The 20,918-nt window shown below is 46.7% G+C and overlaps 1 protein-coding gene across 3 annotated transcripts in view; it reads right to left on the reverse strand.

The window, feature by feature from the left end:
* The window catches only part of LOC126281359 (integral membrane protein DGCR2/IDD-like), an 844,874-nt gene that overhangs the window by 153,472 nt on the left and 670,484 nt on the right, over positions 1 to 20,918 (reverse strand). The gene's annotated exons all lie outside the window — the stretch shown is intronic.

The raw sequence follows: 20,918 nt of genomic DNA on the forward strand, positions 1-20,918 counted from the left end.
TCAGCACGCAACGCCGGTCAACTGGTGTTTGTGTATGAGAAATCGGTTGGAATCTTTCCTCATGTCAGTACGTTGTAGGTGTCGCCACCGGCGCCAACCTTGTGTGAATGCTCTGAAAAGCTAATCATTTGCATATCACAGCATCTTCTTTCTGTTGGTTAAATTTCGCGTCTGTAGCACGTCATCTCCGTGGTGTAGCAACGTTAATGGCCAGTAGTGTAGGTTGTGCGTAGTGGGAAAGAGAGAGAGAGAGAGAGAGAGAGAGAGAGAGAGAGAGAAAAAAGGCGTTGGGTGTTGCATAAAATCCAGCGGTAGGCGCAGCTGAATAACCCAGTATGCTAAGAAATGTAATAAACAAAAGCCGGTTTGGTTGATTTGGTGGAAGAGACCAAACTGCAAGGTCATCGGTCGCATCGGATTAGGGAAGGATGGGGAAGGAAGTCGGCCGTGCCCTTTCAAAGGAACCATCTCGGCATTTGCCTGAAGCGATTTAGGGAAATCACGGAAAACCTAAATCAGGATGGCCAGACGCGGAAAAGCCGGTTTACTCAGACGGCTGTGAAGAGAATACTATATTATCTCAAGCGACCAGGTTGGGTCGACGCGTTTTTGTAGGCGCCAGTTATCTGGGATACGGGGTGGTGGTGTACCTCTGAGGTTGTTCGGCGGGCCTGAAATTGCGTTGCGCCTTCATGTCTATGTGCAAAGCGTTGCCGGCTCTTTCCTACATAACAGCTAGCAGCTGACTCTGCGACAACGAAGCGACCGTAGAGTCCAGTGCTGCGAAACCCACGTCCGGGACGCAGGCGGCGCGGACAATGCAAAGCTGGGCGGTGTTATTAAAGGGTCGGCGCATGGCGGGGTTAAGCCTGTGTGGGGGCGGCGAGTTGTTTTGTGCCGCACAGCAGGCGGTAACTCCGCGCCGTGCGCGCCCGTTTGTCAACATCAAAGCGACAGCGATGGCACAGAATTGCCGACGGTGACGCCATAAAACGAGCGACCCGGCTGTAGACGTAAAACGAGGCATTGTTTTAAGACCGCGGTGTACCGAGGAAAAGGCTGTCTGCGTGTGACCCCCCATCCTTTCCTAACGGCTGCTCATCCTCGCTGCACCCTCTGTTCTTTCTGAAAACCCATCTCTTCATCCACACATACACTCCGCAGAGCACCGAACAGTAATACACTGAGGTGACAGAACGATATGAAATTTCGAGCAATTGTATATGTACGTTTTCAAAGAAATTAATGATGATTCTCAACTGATCATCACTTGTGTGAAAAGAAGCATTTGCAATTTATACAGGGTGTTACAAAAAGGTACGGTCAAACTTCCAGGAAACATTCCTCACATACAAATAAGATGTTATGTGGACATGTGTCCGGAAATGCTTAATTTCCATGTTAGAGCTCATTTTAGTTTCGTCAGTATCTAGTGTACTTCATCAATTCACCCCCTGTTGGCCCAATTGAAGGAAGGCAATGTTTACTTCTGTGCTTGTGTTGACATGCGTCTCATTGCTCTACAGTACTAGCATCAAACACATCAGTACGTAGCATCAACAGGTTAGTTCAAAAATGGTTCAAATGGCTCTGAGCACTATGGGACTCAACTGCTGTGGTCATTAGTCCCCTAGAACTTAGAACTACTTAAACCTAACTAACCTAAGGACATCACACACATCCATGCCCGAGGCAGGATTCGAACCTGCGACCGTAGCAGTCGCACGGTTCCGGACTGCGCGCCTAGAACCGCGAGACCACCGCGGCCGGCAACAGGTTAGTGTTCATCACGAACGTGGTTTTGCAGTCAGTGCAATGTTTACAAATGCGGAGTTGACAGATGCCCATTTGATGTATGGATTAGCACGGGGCAATAGCCGTGGCGCGGTACGTTTGTATCGAGACAGATATCCAGAACGACCGTGTCCCGACAGGAAGACGTTCGAAGCAATTGATCAGCATCTTAGGAAGCACGGAACATTCCAGCCTATGACTCGCGACTGGGGAAGACCTAGAACGACGAGGACACCTGCAATGGACGAGGCAATGCTTCGTGCAGTTGACGATAACCCTAATGTTTGCGTCAGAGAAGTTGCTGGTGTACAAGGTAATGTTGGCCACGTCACTGTATGGAGAGTGCTACGGGAGAACCAGTTGTTTCCGTACCATGTACCGCGTGTGCAGGTGCTATCAGCAGCTGATTGGCCTCCACGGGTACACTTCTGCGAATGGTTCATCCAACAATGTGTCAATCCTCATTTCAGTGCAAATATTCTCTTTACGGATGAGGCTTCATTCCAGCGCGATCAAATTGTAAATTTTCACAATCAACATGTGAGGGCTGACGAGAATCGGCACGCAATTGTACAGTCACGTCATCAACACAGATTTTCTGTGAACGTTTCGGCAGGCATTGTCGGTGGTGTCTTGATGGGCCCCATGTACTTCCACCTACGCTCAATGTAGCACGTTATCATGGTTTCATACGGGATACTCTACCTGTGCCGCTAGAACATGTGCCTTTACAAGTACGACACAACATGTGGTTCATGCACGATGGAGCTTCTGCACATTTCAGTCGAAGTGTTCGTACGCTTCTCAACAACAGATTCGGTGACCCATGGATTGATAGAGGCGAACCTCCACGTTCTCCTGACCTCAACCCTCTTGGCTTTCATTTATGGGGGCATTTGAAAGCTCTTGTCTGCGCCACCCCGGTACCAAATGTAGAGATTCTTCGTGCTCGTATTGTGGATGGCTGTGATACAATACGCCATTCTCCAGGGCTGCATCAGCGCATCAGGGATTCCATGCGTCGGTGGGTGGATGCACGTATCCTCGCTAACGGAGGATATTTTGAACATTTCCTGTAACAAAGTGTTTGAAGTCACGCTGATATGTTCTGTTGCTGTGTGTTTACATTGCACCTCTCACCACTGCAACGCATTGGCCTATCGAGAGCAGCGGCGTTTGCGTAATGCTAGCAGACAAGCAACACTGCTTCAAATAACCGAAGATGTCAATGTGGGACGTAGCCTGCAGTCCCTCTCCTGAGCTCGTGATCACATCGCTTGGACCCTAGCCTACTGGAAAGCTCAACACGATCGAGCACCTCTTCATAATGCACGGCCTGTAGCGGAGTGGTTACAGGACGGTAACATCCCTATAATGGACTGGCCTGACGTGAATCTAACAGAACACCTTTGCGATGTTTTGGAACGCCGAATTCGTTCAGTTGTCCAGTTGTAGAATTTTGGCACACGTATTATGTTCGAGTATAATGACTTTTCTGGAAACTAGAAATCTACTCTGTAGGAATCAGCATGGGTTTCGAAAAAGACGACCGTGTGACACCCAGCTCGCGCTATTCGTCCACGAGACTCAGAGGGCCATAGACACGGGTTCCCATGTAGATGCCGTGTTTCTTGACTTCCGCAAGGCGTTCGATACAGTTCCCCACAGTCGTTTAATGAACAAAGTAAGAGCATATGGACTATCAGACCAATTGTGTGATTGGATTGAAGAGTTCCTAGATAACAGAAGGCAGAATTTCATTCTCAATGGAGAGAAGTCTTCCGAAGTAAGAGTGATCTCAGGTGTGCCGCAGGGGAGTTTCGTAGGACCGTTGCTATTCACAATATACATAAATGATCTTGTGGATGACATAGGAAGTTCACTGAGGCTTTTTGCGGATGATACTGTGGTATATCGAGAGGCTTTAACAATGGAAAATTGTACTGAAATGCAGGAGGATCTGCAGCGAATTGACGCATGGTGCACGGAATTGCAATTGAATCTCAATGTAGACAAGTGTAATGTGCCTCAAATACATAGAAAGTGTAAGATGGCAAGTACTATGCCCCTTACATGAAGTCATTGAAGATCACCTAACTAACGTTGGGCGAACAGTACGGCTGAACAAAATGACTGACAAGGCACAATGCATCTTGTAGTGGAATATAGTGGAATAATTAATGTCGGGTGATGGTTTTAAAGTAATTCACATGACATGAAAACTTTGTGGAAACGAGTCGCTTTACGGAACGCTAGTTTACCCAACGGAAGTATTTAGAATTGACCGTGGCCTGCTGGGGAGCGGCTAAGGGAAGCGACAATAGGCAGCTTAGGGTGGCTCAAGCTCTGAGAAAGCGGTAATGGTGCACGGCCTCCAGCTGCCTTAAGATGAGTGACAGTGAGTGGGTGGTTGACCCCGACTCCATGCTGCTGTACCGGGAAACAGACTGTGAACTTGTATGCCTGTTGATAAATGTCCGTCGTCCCGTTTTCTGTGAAACATGCGAGAAAGCCACCCAAAGCTATGGTGGAGCAGTCAACAGAGGTCAAAATATGCCTGAAGTAAATCAGGTGAAGAGCGACAACATGAAATACGCCGACCTCCAATGGGAATGTAGGACCAAGCACTCTCCTCGGAGTCAGAATTCCGGAAAACTTAGTGTTTGTGCAGATGCTAACCTTGATGGGTGGCCTGGGGGCAGCTAAATAGAAGGAAGGGAAATTTTGTGGGAATTTGTTCACTTCCCAGATTAGCATTGTTCGATGCTGGGAAGCGACGAATAATTCACGTGACTTTGCGCTGCAATTGGCGTAAGTGATTTTGCTGGAGGGGCAACCGAGGCGAAGAGCGGACTGGCAGAAGTCTCAGTATAGGTCTTCTGTTCCCAGCTTGGCTAGAGTGCGGACGTGGCGTTCTTTACTCAGCTTGCCTGAGGAAGAGTGAGCATCTCTGCAGTTTAGAACTTAGCAAATGGAATGATTGAGTTTGGAGATAGGAAGTTTTGGTTCATCTATGTACTGAGCAAGATAGCTAGGAGTGCCTTGCAGCACCACGAGGTCGGCCGACATCCACACAACAATGACGCTCCGCCGCGCTGAATTCGGTGATATTGCGTCCGCTCCGGCTACTGATTAATTTGTCGGATCACGTCGGCAAAGTTTCCACGAGGATTTCATGGGCCGTGTATTGTAGAATTCTTCTCGCACTTCGCATTTCGCCTGGGTCAGTCGATAGGAATTACTTTTGAGTATCGCACTTCACTCCACACAAACGCAATTTATTACCACTGCCTGATAGGAGAGTCTTGTAATGTCATGACTGAAGGTCTTGAGTTAAAATAAAATTGTGCTAATCGACTGCGTCTGTTTTCAATCAAGTAGCTGAAATTCCAAGTCACTTTCTTAATTAATTTTATGTTCAACATTTGCATCTGGTGTTCAAGAGCTGAATATAACATCAATGTGCACCCCCTTTTAATTAAAAGTGATCAATTCTGAATAAATTAATGTCAACACTGCCACCGCAGTTCAATCAGGAGTCACAGGGCCATATTACTTTTTTGCGTTATCCGATATTTCGGCAGTTTTACACTCTCTGTTGATCTGTTAGTCAATTAGTTGGGCTGAACACACGCCAAAACCAGCTAAGTGATGGGTGGGGTGTCACAAAAGAAAGATCCTATATCATTTAGCTACAATATAGCAGGTCAGCAACTGGAAGCAGTTGATGACATAAATAGTCTGGGAGTATGTATTAGGAGTTACTTAAAATGGAATGATCATATAAAATTAATCGTCGGTAAAGCAGATGCCAGACTGAGATCATTGAACGAATCGTAAGGAAATGCAATCCGAAAACAAAGGAAGTAGGTTACAGTACACTTGATCGCCCACTGCTTGAATACTGCTGAGCAAAGTGAGATCTGTACCAGATAGGGTTGATAGAAGAGATAGAGAAGATCCAATGGAGAGCAGCGCACTTCGTTACAGAATCATTTAGTAATCGCGAAAGCGTTACGGAGATGATAGATAAACTCCAGTGGAAGACTCTGCAGGAGAGACGCTCAGTACCTCGGTACGGGTTTTTGTTGAAGTTTCGAGAACATACCTTCACCGAGGAGTCAAGCAGTATATTGCTCCCTCCTACGTATATCTCGCGAACAGACCGTGAGGATAAAATCAGAGAGATTAGAGCTCACACATAGGTATACCGACAATATTTCTTTCCACGAACAATAAGAGACTGGAATAGAAGGGAGAACCGATACAGGTACTCTAGGTTCCCTCCTCCACACACCGTCAGGTGGCTTGCGGAGTATGGATGTAGATGTAGGGTCGATATCTGCCCTCAGTGAAGCACACCGTCAAGAACGGGCCGCCACTCCCCAAGAAACCAGCATCTGATTGAACGTATGCCTGCAAGAGTGGGAGCTCTCCTCAGCCAGGTGTCCGGATACTTCTGATCACATAGTGTACGTGGCGCAATATGTGCTTCAAGCAGCTGCTCGCTTAGATGATGGCTTATCAGCACACAATCATCTGTATGGTGGAACAAGGGACTTCATTTAGGCTACCAGTCAACACGTTCCCACTGATCCGTAGTGCCATGAAAACACACAGGATTGTCTGCTGCAGAACCGGACATTCAACAGTGTGTGCTGACCTGTGTGTGCCAAAACACTTGTGCCACACCCAGCACTGTAACCTGTTTTCCGATCTGCCACAGATTGTCACCTGTCTTGCTTTATGAAGAGGGCTAGCCTCTGGCCTGCCCGGTTTGTTATGGGACGTCGATGTTCAACACTTTGTCGCCTTCACGTGGTTTCATTGTCCTTCGAGCACTTTCAGCAAGTGTTCGCGGCATTATTACGCCAGCAGTTGACCATACCCACCTCCCGTCCTGGTGTACCCTCAGGCACGTTGTCGCTTTTCGTTCACAGAAGCTTGCTCACATAGACTCATATTCACTTCTCCTGTAACTCATAGACGTCATAGATACAGCGTCTCATACTGCCATACATGCTGTGCCACTTCATGAGTAAGTCATGTGAAACAACTGAGTGTGACCTGTACCACACTTAAGACGTCTCACTGATATGGGGCATGAGATGTACGTTGGGACAATCGTTTGAGGTGTCGGACGACAGCCCCTATGGCCTTCCCTGATGTCCAAAACACGTTATGGAGTTCACGAGCACATTGCACTATCTTCAGCCCTAAAGTTGTGTGTGGATTATCCCATCCCACCAATGCTGGCTACAGGTATACACTGACAGCAGGCTACTATGGCAGATGTAACGCGCTTGTGTCTTTGCCAACAACCCGCCATACGTGGTGAAAGGAATTTCGTCAACCAGGGACGGTGGGTGAGTTCAAAGACAGGTGTCTGAGCCGACGAACCTAATAGTAATCCGAGATGCCTTAGGAATTGCGACGAAGTCCTTTACCTTTAAATCTGTCTGTGGAATACCCAAATGTGCGTCCTCTATCATCAGAAATGGGTGATAGAGGTAACTTGTAGGCATCGGCGGCGGCGACTCATCATAAGTACAGAGAAATTTCGCAAACTTCAGAGGCTGTCTCCATGGGAACTTGCTGGGAACCAGACGTAACCCAAGTCCAAATATGTGTTGTCTCTCTCTCTCTCTCTCTCTCTCTCTCTCTCTCTCTGACTCAGTCTCTCTCTCTCTCACACACACACACTATACAAATGCCTCATCAGCAGCGCCTTCTCTATGTTTCCTGTGGCTATGGGATAGTTGGTTGTACTGATGGCCAGTGGTTGATGACGCCACTGTTCCGAGAGACCAGCTCAACAGCTGGAGTGATTTGCTGGCAAAGTTTTGGAGGCAGTGTGTAGAGCTGGCAGGAGATGATACCAGACTATGCCTCCATCTCCACCTGTTTCTATATACAGCAAGAGACCTTCCAATATGTGGCGGAGGGTATTACTGCTAATACTATGACGTTCATAATTTTTAACACTTTTATGCACCGACAGCAACTGATATTGTTTATATAAGAATATACAGGCTACAGTTGCAGCTTAACTTTATCGTTTACCTAGGTTTCAACGTTAGTCACACAACGAGGCCCATACGACGGGCTTAAAGTGAATTTGCTACAGCTTGTTTAATAGAAGTGACAAAACCTTATGGTTATGCATCAAGTTTTATAAAGTTGACTTAGGACATGGCTTGTTTTAGGCAAACATTTAAATAATATTTTATGTTCTGAAGAAGAAGTTATTACTAACGTTGAAACCTAGGTAAACGATAAAGTTAACCTGCAACTGTAGGCTGTATATTCTTATATATACTATGATGTTCATCGCAGCTTACGGTATTATGCGATACAGCTATTGCGAGCCCCATATTTCCTCCACAACAGTACACTCCACTGCATTTCACACACGACAGCTTCGACCATACCTAGCAACATTCTAAAGGATAATTCTTCAAGTTGAGTAGGCGCACCTCTCAGCCATTCTGCAAAGTCAATAACAATCTTAAACTTTGTATAGAAATTTAATTAGCGAATCCTATCTTTGAGAGGTAACTTCACATTCCGAAAAGAACCAGGATATAAATTGTTCAATTCATAACTAAAAGTGCCATTGTGATTTCTCAGAATTTTTGCAAAATAAATAACAATTTTCCTTAGTTTCATGTTTTTCTTACACTAACTAGCACTATTCCAGTAGCCAAGTATCCCACTAGTTATGTAGGAAATTTTGTGAATTTTTGTGTCATTTCCTTACAGCGGACGACTCCAGAAGATATTTATTGCTGAAAGTTTTTTCAGGCATTTCTCTTTAGAACGTTAGGAGCGTCTGTCTGACTTGTGTAGTAGTTTGGGGGTGGAAATTGCATCTTGCAGGAGACACAGTGTAAAGGTTACATCTCAGATTAATCCGTTGCGCAGAATGACAGAATAGCAGATCAACCCCTCACGCTCACACTGTAAGTAATTCTCACAAGTATGGAAGAAGGAGAACAAAATTTTATGTTTAAATAATATTAATAACAGGTTATCGGCACATACATACTTTTTACACGAGTCCTCTTCTGTATTTCAGATTTTTGGTAATTTAGTAAACAACATTCTTTCTTGCACTACAATTTTTCTTGTTCTATGAGACTTCTTTCTGGAAGCAGGTGGTCACAGTTTTTTTAGTTCAACGGATTTTTTCTTCATGTGCATTTCTCCTTCACATAATTCTAGCGGAAAATTTGTTGACTTTGAAAATATATGTTTGTCGATTTACTGCTCATACGATTGTCAGCACACTCAGAGGCTGCAGTGCACAAACTCCTCCAGACACGTGGTCTTACCTTGGCTCCAGCTGCCGAATTCTTCCATGATGGTCGCTATGCCTGACGACCCCCCCCCCCCCTCCCCCACTCCCAGCGGTGGGCCCATCCTCCCATACCTCACGTTCTGCGCAATCAGTCAGCTTATTTTGCACGCACTCTAAACCTTTATATGAGCCACAATGCCTCTACTGTTGTGTCTGTCAATAGAGTTTTACAGCTATCTATGTAAAGCTCTTGTTCTTACTAAATGGAATGAGCTTGTAAGCATAGAATCGTATCGTCGACTATCGTTAGTCCCCTCTTTGCCGAGTGGAGAGTAACAGTGGATAGTCGTGGTGTAGCTTTCGTGAAGTGTGGGCGGAGTGTTGTGTTGATGCCACGGCTGCGGCAAGTATCTTACAAGTTATGGTGAAGTAATTGGAAATGTTTGCCACACAAGTTTTGCGTGTAATTTCAGTGTTCACGGCACAGAATCAGTGTTTATCAAAAAGATGATGTTTCCCGGCTTCATGCTCGTGTCGGGAGAACAACACTCAATCACGAACAGTCCACGGGCGTACTGCCGGTCCATAGTGTCCAACGGGCACAATATTCCGGCGATCAGACATGTCGCCATCGTCAGGTGCGCTGACGAACTGAGCTCCTGGCTGCACTGCACTGCAAATCTCTGGTTACATCTACCAGGAGTGAGACAGGCTAAGCAGCGAAGCTGCTGTTCCTGTGTGGACCTCAAGAACTATGTTTGGGCCTCACGGTTAGGATTGGCCTATGTGAGCGGCCGCGTTGGGGCGGACGCTTCGTCAAAAGCGTCATAGGGGCTGCGGAAGAAACTACTCCCGCAGCAGATCAGGCCAACGCGTGGTCGGCCTGCGGTGGACTTGGTGTCCCAGTCCGCGTATAAGACGACTGCCAGAGCGTGCGGCAGAGGCACAGAAAACCCTGGCGGACTGCCTGAAGCGATCTCGCAGCAACGGGACGCCAGCTTCCTCATGAAGGAGCCTCGTGGAGTAACGAGGCGGCTTGTGGAGAGCGAGTCTCAGCGCCCGATTCTAGACACGCTAGAGCATCGCAACGTGCGAGGGAGCGGCATTCCCCCTCACAACGGCGGCGTACTCGAGTACCGGCCGGATGAGGGCCAGGAACACGGTCAGGCCGTGCCGAGGGGGGAGGGTGGATGAGGGGTTCAGCAGCGGGTAGAGCGCCCGGAGACGCCCAATCGCTCGCCCCCTGATGTCTCGGATGTGCGGCAGCCAGGTGAGATGCCTGTCCAGCGTCACACCGAGGTATTTGCCTGATGGTGACCACGGGTTGGGGCCTTCCGAGATCGTGACAGGCGGCAGGGCAGGAGGCAGCCGTCTCCGAGTGAAGACGGCCGCCTGCGTCTTGGCGGCGTTAAATTTGAGTCGCCACTTGGTGGACCACGCCCCCAGGACGTCGCACGCTAGTTGGAGTCGGCGGCACATTGCGACCACGTTCATGCTGCGGGTGAACAGCGCAGTGTCGTCAGCATAAAGAGCCAACTCCACGCACCCCACCCGCGGTGCGTCAGCGGTGTACAAGGTGTACAGCAGGGGGCCGAGAACCGACCCCTGCGGTACCCCCGCACGAATTGGCCGGCCAGTGGAGGTGCCGCCGCCGGCCCGGACGTGGAAGGTGCGGCCTGCGAGGTAGGACCGCAGCAGAAGGGCGTGTGACGTCGGGACCCCATGTACAAGGAGCTTGTACACGAGGCCCTCTTTGCCATACGCAGTCGAACGCCTTGGAGACGTCGAGGAGTACCGCCCCAAGGCACTCTCGCGACTCCAGCGCCCGCATCGCCTGTTCCACCAGGCGTAGTAGCTGTTGCGTGGTCGAGTGGCCCCGCCGGAATCCGAACAGCTCCGCTGGAAGGAGCCCTTCGGCAGCGCCACAGCCGCTCCACGTACAGCCTCTCAAAGACCTCGGAGAGAGACGGGAGCAGGCTGATCGGCCGGTAGTGCACTGCCCGATGCGGATTCTTGCCGGCCTTGGGGATAGCCACCACTTCCGCGTGTTTCCACGCGGAAGGGGAGGTCCCGGAGTGGAGAACGCAGTTCAAGGTGTCCGCCAGTGATTGATGGAGTTCCGGCGGCAGTAACTTCAGGAGGCGGTTCGTGACACCATCGGAGCCAGCCGCTTTCCTGGGGTTGACGCGGCGGAGCTGGAGTCCAACCTCATCGGCCGTGATGGGTGCGATCACATCGTGATCGGCCCTGGCGGCGAGAAAAACCGGCAGGCGGTCTTCCACGAGACGAACTGAGCTCCCGAGGGCGGGCGGCAGTCCTAAATCGCCTTCCCTCGCGAGGCGTTCTCTCCGCGGCCCGCCCCGCGGCCGCGCGTCGGCGAACGAGCGACCAGGGCGGGCGAGGCAGCCACACCGACGCCACCGCAGGCGCCGACGCCAGCCTCTCAGGCGCCGCCTGCGCGCGGTTGTCTTTCAACGCCACGAAGACGCAGGCTATAGCATTTGTAGAAGACCACTCCCGCCGAACATCCAGCCCATTGAGATAAGGGGCACCCCAGTCCCATGATCCAAAACAGCAAAATACTCGGGTGTCACCCTTGATAGGCGATTCACATGGCAACCACATATAGAAAATATTCGAGAGAAAGCCATGGGAAGAATGGTACAGTTTTACCCACTATTAAACCCATCGTCAACACTACCATCAAGACTGGGGGTGATATTGTACCTTACATTGGAATCGGTTCGTCAGTATTTGATGCGGTTTACGAAATATATCCAGCCGTAACGTTAGGTGACTCACCCTGTGTATCAGGATACAGATGATAACCTCACTCTTCTTCACCTTCTGCCGTTTTTCTGCGAGCTCGGAATTATTAAATGGGTTTGGGCAATGTTGGTGGTCCCGGATGCCCTTCCCTACGCCATACTGCCCCGCCTCCCATTCCCCAACGGGGTAGGGATCTGTGTACCCCGTCCGTCTGCGTCTAGTGTAGATCTCATACGAAAGTCTGGTGATCTCTTTCTAAGGGTTCGTGTAAAGTGTAACTCAGGCGGACAGTGTCCATCAACCCAACATTTACCTACGTGGACGTGGAAAACCGCCTGAAAACCAAATCCAGGCTGGCCAGCCCGCCACCTCTTGTCTTCCATCCGGAATCCGATCGCTTACCCTCCTCCCACAGGTGCCGCCTTATTGCGCTCGGCTGTCCAAGTGAGTATTAATCCATACACACTATACAAATGGATGCACGAATACTTATGTCCGTAAATATATACAAGTATGTATCACCTTTCCTCCTAAACTACTGGATTGTCTGGACCAAATTTAGTGCTAATATCACTTATATCGGGAAAGAATTGTTCTGGGGCGTAAGAATCACCTACCTACCGTATGGGGTGGGACGGGCATGAAGAAGTAGTGTAGCCCACAATGCACCAATATCAGTACTCTATTCATCCAGTATTTCAGAATGAGAGCACTTACAACAAACTTTATGTATAATTTCAAACATTCACGAAATATTATCTCGCTGAGAACCCTCACAAAGTATTGAAAGGAAAAAGACTATCTCTTACTACGTTTTCATGGTTCAGGAGTAAAACTACCACAACAATAAGACACTTCAATTTATTACTCCAATACGAGTAATAGCATTTTTCAGACAATATTTATGTACATACCACCAAATGGACTAGCAAAATTATACACTACTGGCTATTAAAATTGCTACACCACGAAGATGACGTGCTACAGACGCGAAATTTAACCGATAGGAAGAAGATGCTGTGACGTGCAAATGATTAGCTTCTCAGAGCATTCACACAAGGTTGCCGCCGGTGGCGACACATATAACGTGCTGACATGAGGAAAGTTTCCAACCGATTTCTCGTACACAAACAGCAGTTGACCGGCGGTGCCTGGTGAAACGTTGTTGTGATGCCTCGTGTAAGAAGGAGAAATGCGCACCGTCACGTTTCTGAATTTGATAAAGGTCGGATTGTAGCCTATCGCGATTGCGGTTTATCGTATCGCGACATTGCTGCTCGCGTTGTTCGAGATTCAATGACTGTTAGCAGAATATGGAATCGGTGGGTTCAGGAGGGTAATACGGAACGCCGTGCTGGATCCCAACGGCCTCGTATCACTAGCAGTCGAGAGACAGGCATCTTATCCGCATGGCTGTAACGGATCGTGCAGCCACGTCTCGATCCCTGAGTCAACAGACGGAGAGGTCTGCAAGACATCAACCATCTACACGAACAGTTCGACGACGTTTGCAGCAGCATGGAAAATCAGGTCGGAGACCGTGGCTGCAGTTACCCTTGACGCTGTGTCACAGACAAGATCGCCTGCGATGGTGTATTCAAAGACCAACCTTGGTGCACGAATGGCAAAACGTCATTTTTTCGGATGAATCCAGGTTTTGTTTACAGCATCACGATGGTCGCATCCTTGTTTGGCGACATCGCGGTGAACGCACATTGGAGGCCTGTATTCGTCATCGCCATACTGGCGTATCACCAGGCGTGATGGTATGGGGTGCCACTGGATACACGTCTCGGTCATCTCTTGTTCGCATTGACGGCACTTTGAACAGTGGACTTTACATTTCAGATGTGTTACGACCCGCAGCTCTACCCTTCATTCGATCCCTCCGAAACCCGAATTTCAGCAGGATAATGCACAACCGCATGTTGTAGGTTCTGTACGGGCCTTTATGGATACAGAAAATGATCGACTACTGCCCTGGTATGCACATCCTCCAGATCTATCACCAACTGAAAACGTCTGGTCAATGGTGGACGAGCAACTGGCTCCTCACAATACGCCAGTCACTACTCTTGATGAACTGTGGTATCGTGTTGAAGCTGCATGTGCAGCTGTACCTGTAGACGCCATTCAAACTCTGTATGACTCAATGCCCAGGCGTATCGAGGTCGTTATTACGGCCAGAGATGGTTGTTCTGGGCACCGATTTCTCAGGATCTAAGCACCCAAATGGCGTGAAAATATAATCACATGTCCGTTCTAGTATAATATATTTGTCCATTGAATACCCGTTTATCATCTGTATTTCTTCTTGGTGTAGCAATATTAATGGCCAGTAGTGTATCATTCTATGACACACAGTTCATTAGATATGAGGGCAAATTTCGAGTTTTGTGAAAAACTGCCGCATCATGTATGACGTTTTACTTTATTACTTCCTTAGTACTGAATGTATTTACAACACATTTCTCAGGCGGTAGACAGATTTACCACTGGTTATACTTGCAGCCTTGTACGAAACATAGTTCAGGATATACGACTTGACAAAAATTGAATGGCTTGAAAATGAAACTGAGAGGCAGAATTCGGTAGAGATACAGGTGAAGTGTGTCTACAAATACATATGAAACGTGAAACTCCCTGGCAAATTATAGCTGTATGCTGAACCGAGACTCGAACTCAGGACTTTTGCCTTTCTCAGGCAAGTGGTCACCTGACCGAATTACTCGAACACGACACTCTTGCAATATGTTAAATACATGTGAAATATATTTGAAATGTGTATAGGTGGGCAAAGCCACAAGTAAAAATCTCATCCTAAACCCCTGGCACAATTTCAAGTAAATTTGTCACACGCACTAGTTATGATCTGAAAAGAAATAGTATGTGGATATAAGAACCACAAGCTTCCAGTAGGGGTGGGGGTGATAATACAGAGATAGAAATGGGATAGAGGAGATGGACAGAGAAGGGAAAGGGGAGATGGACACAGATGGTGTGGGATGGGGAGAGGACATGGGCAGAAGAAGGGGAAGAAGGAAATGACAGAGAAGGAGACTGACAGAGAAAGGAGGAGGATGAGACGGACAGGGGAGTGAGGAAGGAGAAGATGAATAAAAAGAAGAGGAGGAGGAGATGGCTAGAGGTAGAAGGAATAGATGGAGAAATGGGGAAGGAGCAGACCAACAGAGGGTAGAGGAGAGGAGGTGATGTGCAGAGAGGGGGCGGAGGAGCAGATGGACTAAGACAACATTGGAATAAATACACGCCAAGACGACAACGCAGCCAGTAGAAGATAAACAGCAGATACAGAATTTAATACGAGGGGTATTGTGAAGTAAGATCCAACAGGTCGTGAAATGGACATGACAGTGAAAATCTGATGAAGCTTTACAAAGATGTGTTATGCAGTGCCTCTGGTTATATCGCTCGTTTTATTTCTGACCACACAATGAGCAAGTAAAGATGAATTGAGAATCATGTCTCCTGCCAAGTATGGGTGCACACTGCAACATTCCGCCTGATTTCATGCAACCCCACATAACATACATGTCACGCATTCTCTTCTTCGTTACAGTTCTCGGCAGCAAACTGCATGGGTAATGAGGACGCTCCTGCAGCGATTTCGATGGAAAGTGTTTGATCTGCCACCATACAGCCAAGACATGGTTCCCCTTCAGTTTCATCTCTAGCTATGAAGACAACATTCTGGTACAGACAATGAACTTCAGTCCAGTATAGAGGAGTGTCAGAAAGCATAGGCAGATGCCTTCTATGGCGAGGGTGTTGAAAAGTTGGTACAAAGCTGTGGCAAATGTCTCAGTTGGAGTGGCGGCTTTGTAGAGAAGTAGCTGCAGTATGTATCAAACTGTTGAAAATAAAACATTTTTGATTTTCACTGTGCTTTGCATTTAGCGACCGATCGGACCTTACTTTCCAAACAGCCTTCGTGTAAATGAGAAAAAACAAATTTTTTTCTTTATTAATTAAAACTTCCGGGCTGAATTGCCGTGGTCCATATATAAAACTTCTTCTCCTTCCTATGTTTGTAAACTGGCATGCGGTGGCGGCGATGACGATAGACACGACGACGTGGCATAGTGCTTCAATGCTGTTGCAGAGAGAACTGGATGACGCCTCTGTGATGTGGAATCATGCTGAAGAGGAACTGGATGAGTTTTTGGTGCACACAAACAGTTTCAATCCAAGGATACAATTCACCATGGAGAAAGAGAGTAATGGACAACTAACTTTTTTGGATGTATTGGTTATTAAACGGGCGGATGGGACTTTACGGCACAGGGTATATAGGAAAGACACGCACACCAATCGTTACCTAGATAAGAATTCGAATCATCATCCTAGGCAAAAGAGACGAGTCATAAAAACTTTAGTGGACAGAGCTAATAACATCTGTGAGCCAATTTACTTGCAAGATGAATTAAGCCATTTGCGAACAGCTTTCAAGAGAAAACTAACTTCGAAATAGATGGAGGACTCCACCCTACAAGAAAAGTGTCCGAAAAAACACGACCACAAAAACCGTCGGCTGGAAAAGTCTTTCTTCCATTTATTCATAACATCACGGACCGTATTGGTAAAGTTTTGGCCAAATTTCAAGTGGAGACAATCTTTCGACCTACCAAGAAAATTAGTGAAAGTTTAAGATCGGGGAAAAACGCACGACACCCCTTAGCTACCGCAGGTGTGTATAAAATTCAGTGTAGCTGTGGCATGGTTTATGTAGGAACAACTAAAAGGGGTATTAATACCCGCCTAACACAAAAGGAACTGTAGATTGGGACAGATTGAGAAATCAGCTGTAGCGGAACACGTTTTCAAAGATGGTGATCACGGAATAAAATTTAGTGAGACAAACGTGATAGCTAGGACCTCACATTATTATACTCGCATGTAGAGATCTACAAGCACGAAAATAATTTTAATAAAAAAGAAGAAGGATTAAAACTAGACAAGATATGGCGTTCGACTCTGTACCAACGAAGTGACAATCGATTACCTGTAATCGAGAGAGATGGCACTAGCCAGATATAGTTTTAAAGTCGAAAGCACGTGACGAGTGGTGGCGCCATCTAAGCGCTCTATATAAGCGGGACCTCCGGCGCCTAGCAGCCAGTCGCCGACTCACCTCAGAAGATGTTGCCCACAGCCAGCATCGAAACGTCAATAGGAAGAAGTTTTATATGGGACCACGGCAATTCAGCCCGGAAGTTATAATTAATGACGACGCCGGCCGTGAAAGCTTACATGCTATGATTAGATTTTTTTCTGTTGATTGTAGAATAAGCAAATAGAAATAGCTTCCGTTAATTTGGCGAAAGTTAATTATTAATACAGAGTACTGAATTATCTTTCAATAGCTAATTTATTTCTTAATGTATACTCTGAGTTATTCTTTAACTCTGAAGTAAGGAAAGTCAAATGAATGAATCTGTGCTCATTTCCGACTGTCCTTCCTCAGTAGATAAACTTCCCGTTTGTTACAAAAAGAACTGCTCAACGTTTCAGCTTAGCGCTTAATGTGTTGTTAATGAAGAGTGTTTAAAACGAAACCGATACCGCGATTGCGTCACTTTGTTGTTCCGCACGGGCATTTCCAGCGCTACTCTGTTACCTGATTGAATTTTGTTTCCATCTATTTTACGATCATCCCTCAGCAAAAGCCGTTTGTCCGCACTTTTTCCAGCATCATCAGCGACGGTTTTCCTCATTATCCCTTTGTGCCTTTGGTCTACGTTAGTGTGCGCGGAGCATCCTCATAGCAACATTGTCGATATCTGATGTGGGCGGCGTTGGTGGGGGGAAGGGGCAGGAGACATTGGAAGCCGAGCAAGGGGGAGGGGAAAGGGGGAGGGTAAGTGGGAGGGGGTGGGAGGGAGGGTAGGCCATCGAGCACGTCATTAGTGCCCCAGGCCGATACCTGATAAGCCTGTGGCGTAAGCGTCTCCTGGGTACGTGTGCGACTCCGTCCCGGGAGCTGTTTCTTCTCCCTCCTCCTGACGCAAAAAAACGCTCATCACGCTTGATAACTTCCATTTGTATGGCTATACAACAGCTTATGTGTGCGCAACTCCTTACGAAACAGATGATACACCGACGATCTTCTTTTTGGGTAATCTATACCAATATAAACCAGTATAACTGCCATGTCTGTCTGTTTATCTGGTAGAACACGCCTATCTTCGAAACTAGTTGACAATTTTTTATAGGATTTTCACAGGCAACATGAGTGTAGCTTGGGGCAATGTATAGGCTTTATTTCATCAAAATTGGAACACGAAAGAAAGATACTGTAATTTAATGTTTTATAAAAAAAGTCTGCTCAGTTTAATAGTTCGGATGTTTACCTCAGTGACGCGATCACCAAGGCATAGTATACAAAAGAACAGCTAAATGGGTCTGTTAGTTTTGTAGTACACAAAACAACCAGTAGACAGGGCTATTAGTCTTCTTAACTCAGTGACAGGTGTATTGAATATAACGCGAGTTAGGGAGACGTATTTAGTCTTTGAAAAAGCTATTTCCTCTTTGAGATTAGAACATTATCACATATCTGAAAATGCTTTTGTTGGTTGATATGTTATACGTAGAGCATTATCATATATCTGAAATGCTTTTATTGGTTGATATTTCTTCTTAATACGATTCAACGCAATGAATACAATACTTATACGTTGATAAGCCATAACATTATGACCATTTATATAGTAAGATGGTATCTGTTCTTTCAGACTTGTCCGAAAGAACAGATACCATCGGTGACCAATCAACTCGTTAGAATGAAATTACAATGAAATGAACACCCTTATCTGCTTACAGGCGTCGACATACGTCAACGGATACAGACGAAAATGTGTGCCCGACTGGGACTCGAACCCGGGATCTCCTGCTTACATGGCAGACGCTCTCTCCATTTTTTTTTTATCTGCTCTGGTCGGACGTCGAAAGACACCAGTTTCAGTTCGTTGTTGATCCATTAACTCAGTTTTTTTTTTATTACAGAGGGCAGCCTAGCCTCTGACCGAACACGCTGAGCTACCGTGCCGGCAGTCCATCTGAGCCACAGAGGACACAGAGGATAGCGCGACTGCACGGATTTATCTCTGGCACGCCTCCCACGAAACGCACATTCTCAACGTATTGTCCCGCACTGCATTCGTAGCAATTGTAATTTCATTCTAACGAGCTGCATGGTCACCGATGGTATCGGCTCTTTCGGACATGTCCGAAAGAACAGATACCATCTTATTATACATATAGTTAAGGCTCACCGGCCACTTGACCATCTTCTTCTTCTGTGCGAATGCACAAACAGTGCCTGAACTCTTACGGGAATCGGCAACGCGCCACGAGTAATGAGTATAGTGGGCGGGGGTACTACGAATGTAGTGCGGGACAGTACGTTGAGAATGTGGGTTTCACGGGAGGCGCGCCAGAGATAAATCCCTGCAGTCGCGCTATCCTCTGTGTCCTCGGTGGCTCAGATGGATACAGCGTATGCCATGTAAGCAGCAAATCCCGGGTTCGAGTCCCGGTCGGGGCACACATTTTCATCTGTCCCCCCGTTGACGTATGTCAACGACTGTAAGCAGCTAAGAGTGTTCATTTCATTGTAATTATGACCACTGCCCACTGCGGTGTTGGATGCCCCGTGGTGGCTTTGCGGGCAGTTCGCGGTAACAAAAGCATGTGGACCGGAACAGACACAGATGGGGGATCATCCTAACGAAGATATGGGCTGCAAATGTGAAAATCCATTGAGGTAATCGACTTGGACGAAGGGCAGATTATTATTACGCAGAGCCTGTGAACGTGTATCTCGAAAACAGAAAGCTGGTCGACAATTACGTGCTACTGTCGTGAGCATCTACGGAAAGGGTTAGAAGAACAGTCAAACTACCGCTAGACACTAAATGATCGGACGTCCACGACTCTTCACAGAACGTGGGCTTCAGAGGTTTGTCTGCTCTGTAAAGGAGGTCTGGTGCACAGTTTGACAGCTGACCCTCAACAAAAACAAACATAACGTATTGTGGATACGCGGGCGGAAAGACCCACTGTTGTATGATTACACTAGAGACTGCGTAATACGGAGCATATCAATTGAAGACATGAAATCTATATATGAGTCCGCGATCTTTTTTATTTTTAACTCTTATTTTCACTAGTCCGTCTTGATCACATAGATTTTTTTACACTTTATGAGCAGTATGCGTAGCTAAAAATTCCAAGAATGTTTGTTAAACCAACATATTACCGCCACTCACGTATGGACGACATTACCTTCGAGGTAAAATGAAAAAAAAAAACGACTTAGAGAAGCAGTGACAGTTATTCCTTCTTTGTGCCATTATTCAGGTTAAATAGGTGGATGATCAAGAAGCAGGAGTGTTTTAGGGGGAGGTGATGATGATGATGATGATAGTATACGATGTTCATTGCTTCACATGCCGTAGGCGGTTTCCACTATAAATGCAGTAACGGACGAGACTTCCATATATGAAATAGTATTTCCGATCTGAACAGGCAGAATATTCCACAAACAGCGTAGCATACGCTGCACATAAAGATATTGTTTTACCTGACAAATGCGTTATCCGACATCGATTTTATTACGTATTGGCGCGAGCAGTAAATTGAAGTTCGTGCAACGAATTAAAGCGGAATGATGAAATTGTATTGGAATAGAGATGCATGGCTTTTATCGTTGCTGTTGTAACTGTTAAAATGTTTAAAATACAGTGGACTCTCGGTTATCTCTGGAACTGTAAATGTACCTAGGCTAACTAAAAACGTCAGAATTTTTGCGAAGGAAGTAAATATTGTTAACAGCGTGGACCTCATTTAACATGATTTTTAAGAAATCTTGTGTTTTTTAAGGCTGACAGACAAACTGTCCTAAATTACAGTAAACCTTTATCGTAGCCTATACAGGTAGATCAGCTGAATCCACAAACGGATCTTTGTGAGTTTCAGACGTGGTTATGCGGTCTCTCACTCGCTTCACTCAATTTTTTTTATTTTTCCCCAG

Source organism: Schistocerca gregaria, chromosome 7, assembly GCF_023897955.1.
Source record: "Schistocerca gregaria isolate iqSchGreg1 chromosome 7, iqSchGreg1.2, whole genome shotgun sequence".
NCBI classification, from domain to species: Eukaryota; Metazoa; Arthropoda; class Insecta; order Orthoptera; family Acrididae; genus Schistocerca; species Schistocerca gregaria.